The sequence below is a fragment of the Anser cygnoides genome, chromosome 17 (genome assembly GCF_040182565.1).
Source record: "Anser cygnoides isolate HZ-2024a breed goose chromosome 17, Taihu_goose_T2T_genome, whole genome shotgun sequence".
In the NCBI taxonomy this organism is placed as follows: Eukaryota; Metazoa; Chordata; class Aves; order Anseriformes; family Anatidae; genus Anser; species Anser cygnoides.
The window spans coordinates 83,367-93,547 of NC_089889.1; the positions used below are offsets into that span (position 1 = coordinate 83,367).

At 59.8% G+C, this 10,181-nt stretch overlaps 1 long non-coding RNA gene across 14 annotated transcripts; it reads right to left on the reverse strand.

The window, feature by feature from the left end:
• Window positions 1-3,967: 3,967 nt before the first annotated feature.
• Window positions 3,968-9,159, reverse strand: LOC136786543 (uncharacterized). 14 transcript variants are annotated; one of them, XR_010825483.1, is made up of 5 exons: window positions 8,908-9,159; window positions 8,162-8,303; window positions 6,886-7,042; window positions 6,571-6,717; window positions 3,968-5,393 (listed from the first exon to the last, which is right to left on the reverse strand). It is a non-coding gene; the product is annotated as an uncharacterized lncRNA (long non-coding RNA). The 14 variants fall into 14 exon arrangements; XR_010825482.1 differs by lacking the exon at window positions 6,886-7,042 and adding an exon at window positions 7,726-7,879; XR_010825476.1 differs by adding an exon at window positions 7,726-7,879 and having other exon boundaries at window positions 6,571-7,042.
• Window positions 9,160-10,181: the final 1,022 nt, after the last annotated feature.

A 10,181-nucleotide genomic window follows, 5' to 3' on the forward strand; every position in this document is an offset into this window, starting at 1 on the left:
GCGCCACCGCGCATGCGCGGCCCCGGGGCGCCTGCAGTACCCACTTTTGGCCACCAGGCGGCGGCAGAGGGCGCCAGGGGGCGCCTCCGCGCATGCGCGGCCCCGGGGCGCCTGCAGTACCCACTTTTCGCCAGCAGGCGGCGGCAGAGGGCGCCAGGGGGCGCCACCGCGCATGCGCGGCCCCGGGGCGCCTGCAGTACCCACTTTTGGCCAGCAGGCGGCGGCAGAGGGCGCCAGGGGGCGCCACCGCGCATGCGCGGCCCCGGGGCGCCTGCAGTACCCACTTTTGGCCACCAGGCGGCGGCAGAGGGCGCCAGGGGGCGCCAACGCGCATGCGCGGCCCCGGGGCGCCTGCAGTACCCACTTTTGGCCAGCAGGCGGCGGCAGAGGGCGCCAGGGGGCGCCACCGCGCATGCGCGGCCCCGCGGCGCCTGCAGTACCCACTTTTGGCCACCAGGCGGCGGCAGAGGGCGCCAGGGGGCGCCACCGCGCATGCGCGGCCCCGGGGCGCCTGCAGTACCCACTTTTGGCCAGCAGGCGGCGGCAGAGGGCGCCAGGGGGGGCCACCGCGCATGCGCGGCCCCGGGGCGCCTGCAGTACCCACTTTTGGCCACCAGGCGGCGGCAGAGGGCGCCAGGGGGCGCCACCGCGCATGCGCGGCCCCGGGGCGCCTGCAGTACCCACTTTTGTCCACCAGGCGGCGGCAGAGGGCGCCAGGGGGCGCCACCGCGCATGCGCGGCCCCGGGGCGCCTGCAGTACACACTTTTGGCCAGCAGGCGGCGGCAGAGGGCGCCAGGGGGCGCCACCGCGCATGCGCGGCCCCGGGGCGCCTGCAGTACCCACTTTTCGCCAGCAGGCGGCGGCAGAGGGCGCCAGGGGGCGCCACCGCGCATGCGCGGCCCCGGGGCGCCTGCAGTACCCACTTTTCGCCAGCAGGCGGCGGCAGAGGGCGCCAGGGGACGCCACCGCGCATGCGCGGCCCCGCGGCGCCTGCAGTACCCACTTTTGGCCAGCAGGCGGCGGCAGAGGGCGCCAGGGGGCGCCACCGCGCATGCGCGGCCCCGGGGCGCCTGCAGTACCCACTTTTGGCCAGCAGGCGGCGGCAGAGGGCGCCAGGGGGCGCCACCGCGCATGCGCGGCCCCGGGGCGCCTGCAGTACCCACTTTTGGCCACCAGGCGGCGGCAGAGGGCGCCAGGGGGCGCCACCGCGCATGCGTGGCCCCGGGGCGCCTGCAGTATCCACTTTTGGCCAGCAGGCGGCGGCAGAGGGCGCCAGGGGGCGCCACCGCGCATGCGCGGCCCCGGGGCGCCTGCAGTACCCACTTTTGGCCACCAGGCGGCGGCAGAGGGCGCCAGGGGGCGCCACCGCGCATGCGCGGCCCCGGGGCGCATGCAGTACCCACTTTTGGCCACCAGGCGGCGGCAGAGGGCGCCAGGGGGCGCCACCGCGCATGCGCGGCCCCGCGGCGCATGCAGTACCCACTTTTGGCCAGCAGGCGGCGGCAGAGGGCGCCACAGCGTATGCGCGGTCCCGAGACGCCTGCAGTACCCACTTTTTGCCACCTGGTGGCGCAGAGGGCGCCACAGCGTATGCGCGGCCCCGGGGCGCCTGCAGTACCCACTTTTGGCCACCAGGCGGCGGCAGAGGGCGCCAGGGGGCGCCACCGCGCATGCGCGGCCCCGGGGCGCATGCAGTACCCACTTTTGGCCACCAGGCGGCGGCAGAGGGCGCCAGGGGGCGCCACCGCGCATGCGCGGCCCCGCGGCGCATGCAGTACCCACTTTTGGCCAGCAGGCGGCGGCAGAGGGCGCCACAGCGTATGCGCGGTCCCGAGACGCCTGCAGTACCCACTTTTTGCCACCTGGTGGCGGAGAGGGCGCCACAGCGTATGCGCGGCCCCGGGGCGCCTGCAGTACCCACTTTTTGCCACCTGGTGGCGCAGAGGGCGCCACAGCGTATGCGCGGCCCCGGGGCGCCTGCAGTACCCACTTTTGGCCAGCAGGCGGCGGCAGAGGGCGCCACAGCGTATGCGCGGTCCCGAGACGCCTGCAGTACCCACTTTTTGCCACCTGGTGGCGCAGAGGGCGCCACAGCGTATGCGCGGCCCCGGGGCGCCTGCAGTACCCACTTTTCGCCAGCAGGCGGCGGCAGAGGGCGCCAGGGGGCGCCACCGCGCATGCGCGGCCCCGGGGCGCCTGCAGTACCCACTTTTGGCCAGCAGGCGGCGGCAGAGGGCGCCAGGGGGCGCCACCGCGCATGCGCGGCCCCGGGGCGCATGCAGTACCCACTTTTGGCCACCAGGCGGCGGCAGAGGGCGCCAGGGGGCGCCACCGCGCATGCGCGGCCCCGCGGCGCATGCAGTACCCACTTTTGGCCAGCAGGCGGCGGCAGAGGGCGCCACAGCGTATGCGCGGTCCCGAGACGCCTGCAGTACCCACTTTTTGCCACCTGGTGGCGCAGAGGGCGCCACAGCGTATGCGCGGCCCCGGGGCGCCTGCAGTACCCACTTTTTGCCACCTGGTGGCGCAGAGGGCGCCACAGCGTATGCGCGGCCCCGGGGCGCCTGCAGTACCCACTTTTGGCCAGCAGGCGGCGGCAGAGGGCGCCACAGCGTATGCGCGGTCCCGAGACGCCTGCAGTACCCACTTTTTGCCACCTGGTGGCGCAGAGGGCGCCACAGCGTATGCGCGGCCCCGGGGCGCCTGCAGTACCCACTTTTGGCCAGCAGGCGGCGGCAGAGGGCGCCACAGCGTATGCGCGGCCCCGGGGCGCCTGCAGTACCCACTTTTGGCCAGCAGGCGGCGGCAGAGGGCGCCACAGCGTATGCGCGGCCCCGGGGCGCCTGCAGTACCCACTTTTGGCCAGCAGGCGGCGGCAGAGGGCGCCACAGCGTATGCACGGTCCCGAGACGCCTGCAGTATCCACTTTTCGCCACCTGGTGGCGCAGAGGGCGCCACAGCGTATGCGCGGACCCGAGGCGCCTGCAGTACCCACTTTTCGCCACCAGGCGGCGGCAGAGGGCGCCACAGCGTATGCGGGACCCCGAGGCGCCTGCAGTACCCACTTTTCGCCACCTGGTGGCGCAGAAGGCCCCAGGGGGCACCACAGCATATGCGCTGACCCAAGGCGCCTGCAGTACCGGATTTTTACCAGCAGGTGGCGGAAGGGAGCATTCAAAGGCGCCACCGCGCATGCGTGGCCCCTCGCTGCCTGCAGTACCCGCTTCTCGCCGGCAGGATGCGTCCTGAGGTCAGCAGGGACGGCTTCCCAGACCATTTTCTCAGAGAAAGCACAAACGAAAACAGCAGAAATTTGCACCCCGCGCCGCCTCAGGGAGGAAGGGTCTGCCTTGAGAAACGTGCCGCTCACGGCTGGGAAGCTGAGCGGCGGCAAGCTGAAACAGTACATTTTTTATCAGGACAAAAAAGGCAGGGAGATAATAACAACGAACCCAACATGGGCAACGGGATGCTCTGAGCCCAATGACCACAACTCCCGGCTTGCTGGGGAAATGGTGCTCCTGGCGGCTTGACACTGCAAACACCACAGAGCCAGCCCCAGGCTTCCCCACCTGCAGCCCAGCACCCGCAGACCTGCGCCTGCCACCCCATGCCACCCCTGCCTGGGCTTTCCTTGCCCCAGCCGCCAATCCCCCGGGACCCGGCCTCCACAACGCCATCCCCTGCCCTGGGGGTCCTGCCGGGAACCCCCAGCCCCCTCCCCACTTGCGCCTCTGCAAGCAGCCCCCGCCACACAGAGCAGTCCCCCCAGCCCAGGGAGCAAAGACAGCAGCGAGCTGCCCCCCCCACCCGGCAGGGCTGGCCCCGCACTCCGAGGGGTCGTCAGCATCCTGCGGCCGGTGGACACGGGGCCACCCCCCCCCTCCACACCCACCCCGCTACGGAACCTGCACCCACACACAGACGGCGACAGCCACTTCCCCCGATGGCAACCACCAAAGGGGGCATGGGCCAGAAAGCAAACTTTATTGAACTGCTGTGCAGGACTCCCGGGAGGGGGTTGCGGTGGGGCTCCCTGCCCAGTCGTTCTCCCCTTCCCCTGGCGGGCAAGGCAAAGAGCGGCGTCCGTCTGTCCGTCCGTCCATCCCTGCGTGGGGAGCGGATGCTGGAAGTGGGCTTCTCACTGTCGCTGCTTTGGGCAGTTGCGGAGTAATTGCCTTAAGTAACAAGGCAAATTAAACTCATATTCACCTTTTAAAGAAAGTGTACAGCATCGAAGAAGCTTTCAGGGTGGAGGGCAGCTGCGCCACCTAAGCGTTCCCTAGGCCTCCAACTTTACGTGCTATCGCACTAGGGGAACTTGGTGTGCTGACTCTAAGGAAGGGGACGGAGCGTAAAGCGGAGTGGAAACACCACGGATAGGCTCTGCGACCAGATGGGGACCAGATGCTCTTGTGCACACTGAGACCGATAAGCTGCACGTTTGCTACCCTGAGCCAACGACCTGTCATGTTTTTAACAAAACACTGCACTCTAGGGAACTTTTGCTCATTCTAGTATCATCATAATACCAAAACTCCATCCCAAAAGCTCCGTATCTCCAAGGTGCGACCACCCCTCACTGAGGGCATGCTCTGAGTTTCTCAGACCCCTCTACCTTTAAACGAAAGCAAGAAAACTTTACACCAAACATAACCAAGGTATGCCTGACTAGAGTCACTCAAGCCCCACCTAAAGGAGAGAAAATAAATGTAAACTGTCTTAAGTGAAAGGGGGTGTTAGGGAAGATACCATCACCAAGGATACCTTTCTGACTTCCAGGATCAGTCGACTGGCTGAGCCTCTCTTCCCCCCGCACTGGGACGCCGTGGGGTAATATTTGAACGCTTGGTTGTACCAGGTGTCTCCTTGGAAACTTAGAAATCTCTAGAGCCTTTGTGCCTTTTAATGCGTTAACAGCCAGGACGAGTACCTGTGTATTTCATGCGTGCTCGCTTGCTTTCGCGGACAGTGAATTTATCGCTGGCGATCCAAAGAACCTGTGTCCTTGTTGCTGTAATAAATTGCTGTTCATTGCATTGTTCCTAGCCGTGACAGTTCTCATTGAACGCGACTAGAGCGAGGGCGTGCTACGTTATTGGTGAATCCATGACCGTGATAGTTCAGTAACCTGAATCCGACCAGACCCGTAACAGTTAGTCAGCTACGCCCCTTAGCGCGACAGTATTTCATAGGGAAAAACATTAAGCCTAAGATTTCCCATGCCTAAGGCCCTGGGGGTCAGGCAGAGAAGGAACCCGAGACTCTTAGCCATGCGACTCCTGAGAATCGCAGCTTACAGTTAGTCACTCACCGTCTTCCGGTCTCACAGGATGAGGCAGAGGTATAATCAATTCCTTCTCCATCTCTCTGGAAAGAGCTTTTCTCCTATCTATGACAAAGGAAAAAAAAAAAGTTGTGATCATGGGAGTCAGTACACAAAGCCACACGCTGTGAATTCACTACTACAGTTAAGATCATTTTTAGTCAAAAAACACCTCGGCAGCAATGTTACCACTGCAAACATAGCGTGGCAAGAAAAATTCCACTCAAGGTAAAGTAAAGGGCAAGCTAAAAGGACGAATGACGTGACCAAAGGCAACTGCAACAACCATCTACCAGATGGTTCCACAGCCCTCGTCCACAGCCCTCAGATTTCACGGTCGTCTTTCCTGACGAATGAATCCTGGAAGAACAGAAAAGATACACAAGGTGTCCTTTGTGGAGCCTTTGGGGAGACTACTGAAAGGAAAACCAAACCAAAAAACTAGGAACAGCAAGCGGCGTGTACGTTGGTTCTGTTAACAGAGTAACGCTAATGTACTAGAAATTTCCACGTTCTTTGCCCTCTACCTTGAAAAAGTCACCCAATTCTGTCAGTGTTCACCATCGCCTTTTTTTTTTTTTTTTTTTTTAAATTTTCACGTGGACATCTGAGGAAAACATTTCGAGTCCCCGTCATCAAGGGAGAGGAGGAGAAAAAAAAAAAAGAGAGGGATGAGGGGGGAAGAAGCGCAGCCATTCCTTGCCTCGGTAACGCGAGCAAAAAGCTCAGGCGCTCGGCAACAATGTGCTTTGAAAGACAAAACACAGAAGAAACTGCATGTTATTTTATCTCAGCTGTAGAGTCACGTGTATTTGTACCTGCTCATTTACTCATCTGCCAGTTTATTTTGCTACAGACGCTACAGAACATAGAGACTGCGAGGTTACTACAACCTTTTGTAACCGATGCGATCTTTGGTAGGAATAGCTATCTAAAAGAGCCAACAAAATCCCCTTTGTCGACAGCCATCTGAACTTTTATCGTCTAACAACAGTCCTACAAACATCCCCCGGGATGCTCAACTTCAGAAACTTTCCGTTCAACCTGAGGCAGAACAAGCCCTTACCCTGGACACCTTCACCTGGCTCTCCACTGCTAGCAGGGTAGCACTCCGATACTGCCCAGTACGCGCTGCAGCCTACTCGCTTACGCGTATTTACTGCGGCCTGGTTCAATACGCTCACAGAGAGACCCATGAAAAATCCACCCTTTATTTCAGAAAAGTAAATAAAGACATACATACATATGACACAGTAAGGAAGAAAAGCTGAACACACGGGATGCCGTCCTTTACCGAGGGGCAGATCCAACATCAGCACAGGGAGCTTTGGGGCACGTGAGCGATCATCTACACCAGCCATCGGAACAAGCCAAACGCACGCACACGAGCCTCGATTTAAAAAAAAAAAAAAACAAAAACAAACAAACAAAAAAAAGTTAAGTTCCTTTATAACTTATGGAAGTAACAACCTACAGCTTAGATGCAGTTGGATTGCATCAGCTTAGGGACTGCCTCCTTCAAAATGCGCGGGGGGGTGGGAAAACCAGTCTCGAAAACCTGTTGCCTAACAGGAGACTGTTGCCTGCTCCTCCATAGGTTACGTTCCTCCAAGCATCGTCCTGTTCCTGGATTTTACCAGCCACAACGGGATGGTCCCACTGGCATGATTCGGGGACGCTTCGCACGGGGTTTATTTGACGCTGAAGTAAGTCTTCTGTGGGTATAAGTAATGCAGCACAAGATGGAAAGTAAGCTAAGGCACCGTCTGCGGCACAACGCTTGTGCGATATTGGACCTGAGGGGACCAGTCGAAGCCTGCAATAATCACTGAACGGGTGGGTAAGTAGGGAGCCCTACGGGAAACAGAGCTCATGTTCTGCGAAGCTCTTTTCCCGTCAAGAAGAGGACCTTTTCTATTCAGCGTCTTTACCGAACTTTAGGCTACTTCCTATTCGCTTTGGCAAGTTAGCCTCCGTAGAAGCCAAGAGATTTTAAACTGCCAAGCACCATTTATAGTTCCTGTTCTCCAACGACAGGGAATTTCAATCGCGGCGCTAGTTAATAGGAAAGTCTGGCTCTGTTTCACGCAAATCAAGTACCTAAACCACAGACAGGAGTCTGCAGAAAGAATACTTTAAAAGGTGAATTTAAAGAGAGTGATAATACTCACTTTTCCAACATTTCTGCAATGACTGTGGCAAAAAAGGCTGAACCAGGGACGTCTCTATCATCCACTCTAGGATTTAGCAACTCCATACAGTTATGGGTCAAATACCACAGCTTCAACGCAAGGCAGACAGGGACCTCGAAGGTCACGTTTCTGTCTGCGTACTGAGTTCCACTGGAAAGCCCCCAGCCGCTCAATTCCCAAGCAACTTTGCCACGGCCAGCGCTTACCTGGAGTTTTGCTTTCTCTCGCTGCTCAGTACAGGCTCTTTTGTTGCACACAGGTCAAGCAAAACTCTCGGGACATAACCAGTAGACAGACAGACAGGCAGAAATTGCCTCTCACGTCTGTCTTGACCGACCACAACCAGCGTTCCGGAAAGCCCTGCAAGCACCGGTTTATTTCTAGGACAACTCTGAAAGCTGAGGCGGGACAAAGGTTAGCCTCTCGTACCAAAGACTGAGCAACAAAGAGACAGAGCTCAACAGGCCAATTCATTCTAGGTCTAAGAAGCTACTACAGCTTGGCAGGCACTACGAGGCTTTCCTTTGCGCTTCCCCGCGCCGAGCGGTTCGCGCTTCTGCAAATTCGATTAAGCCTTTGAGCCTGGGCTGTAGGAAGTTTACGAGCACGCCTCAGTTTCTCCCAAAGGTTGCTGCGACTTACCTGGACAGACGGACTGCTCTTTCTCCTGGGAAACCTGCGACTGCAGCACGCCAGCTGCAGCTTTTCTCCCTTCAGCTGCTGTGCCACCTTCGCTCGGCGACAAACCCCGCGGGGGTCCCAGCGGCGGGGAGCTGCTTCTGCCCTGGTGAGCCGCAGGGAAAGGAGAGAGCCGGCCGTCAGCACGCGGGGGGAGGAAAACCTCCGAGGCGCAGCCCAACGATCGAGCGCAGCGAGGACCCGCGCCCGGCCGCCGCAGCCCCCACCCCTCCCGGCCCGACGCTCCGGGGAAGCGCCCCCGAAGGCTCTCGCTCGCCTCACCGCCGGCAGCCGCGCTCGCAGCCAGCGGCAACCTGCGCCTCCCGGCGCGCACGGCCCGGCCCCGGCCCCGGCTCGGGGAAAGACCGGCCGCGCACCACAGAACTACAGCTCCCAGCATGCCGCGGGACGGAGCAGTCCATCCAACCCAGAGGGGAGTCGGCCAAGCGCACACAACCGCCCCCCCCCCGCCGCCCTCTCTGCGCCCGCCCGCCCCCCTCCCCCCCCCCGCGCCGCTTCGCCCCTCTCTCCCCAGCCCTCCGAAGCCCCGTGCAGTGCAGACCCCGCCGCACGCCCGGTCCGCTCCGCTCCGGCGCGGCGCCGCCCCCGCCCCGCACAAGGGCCGTTTCCGCAGAAGCCGCCGACCGCGTGGCGCCCCAACCGCCCGCCGCCTTGCCCCCTCCCGGCCCGGCGCAGCACCGACCACCAACCTCATTGCGGCACCGCGCCTCGGCGGCCCGGCCCGGCCCGACAGCTTCCGCCCATAGTGTCGGCAAGCCCCGCACGGCACCTCCGCCCTGGGTTCCTCCGAGCCAATCACGGAGCGTTTCCGCCCTCAGTAAAGGCTAGCCGTGACGCCACTTCCGCCCTCATTGTCCAGCTAATCACGGCGCCGCTTCCCTGTGGGAAGGCGATCCTGAGGCTGCCCCTGTGCTGCCTTTTTTTTTTTTTTTCTTAAAGAAGGGCGGGGTGTTCTTGGTCCTCCCTCGTCAAGTATATCTGCGAGAAACATCTCAAATAATTTTCTTGACACACGATCTTCTCTGAGGCTATTTTATTCGCGGTTGCAGTGGCGGGCGTCCTGCCGATCAGGAGCGCATTGCAGTAAGCACAGCATCAACTTTTATTCCCTATTCCCCGACGCCTGATCCCCTCCCCTGTGTCCTCATTGGCCGAATACTACAGGTTCACAAGCTACTCGACGCTCCTCTATACCATATATGTACAATTTTACTTCTTTTTCAACCCTTTAATTTCTCCCTTCGTATTTCCTTTTTTTTTTTCCCCTTTCTTATGTTTCAGGAACCTGTGATCTTTGTTTTACCGTTCCCACGCTGCTCGACCTGTTTTTCCTCAAGCTTCTGCCTTATTTCGGAACAGTGAGGCCGCCTACTGTCCGCTTACCCACGTAGCGTTTCTCCTCATTATGACTGCACAACTACCTTGGAATACAGAAAATTAGTTCTCTACTGCAAAAACACAACTTAGTTTCTCACTATTCCCCCCTCTTCTTTCCTTACTCCTACTGTGGTTTTTGCACCTCTTCACATACTGCACTCTTGAGCTTTTCCGACATTAAGGCGCAATAGTCTTCTTCGGATGTCATGGGGGCTGGTAGGTGTACGATGCCGTTATTTTTACAATACCAACAAACAGTTGTTTGAGCCAATTCTGTTCAGGTAACCACGAAGTTAGTTTCTCCCAAATATTTCTAAATGCCCAGGAACTGTCATCTTGAGCTACTCTATGTAGGATCTTTCCCCCACACAACCCCCCATATACTTTTTTTTCCCCCCAAATATCAGTCAAATTTGTCCCATTTCATCTACATATATACAGCAACTAGCATCTACATATATACAGCAAATAGCATCCCCCCCTGAACCTTGGTATGTGAACCCAATACACTGGGGCAGCTAAGTCACTGCTCGCCCATAAAGTATCAGGGCTTAAATTAACTAATTAAACCCTAAAGGTGATGGGG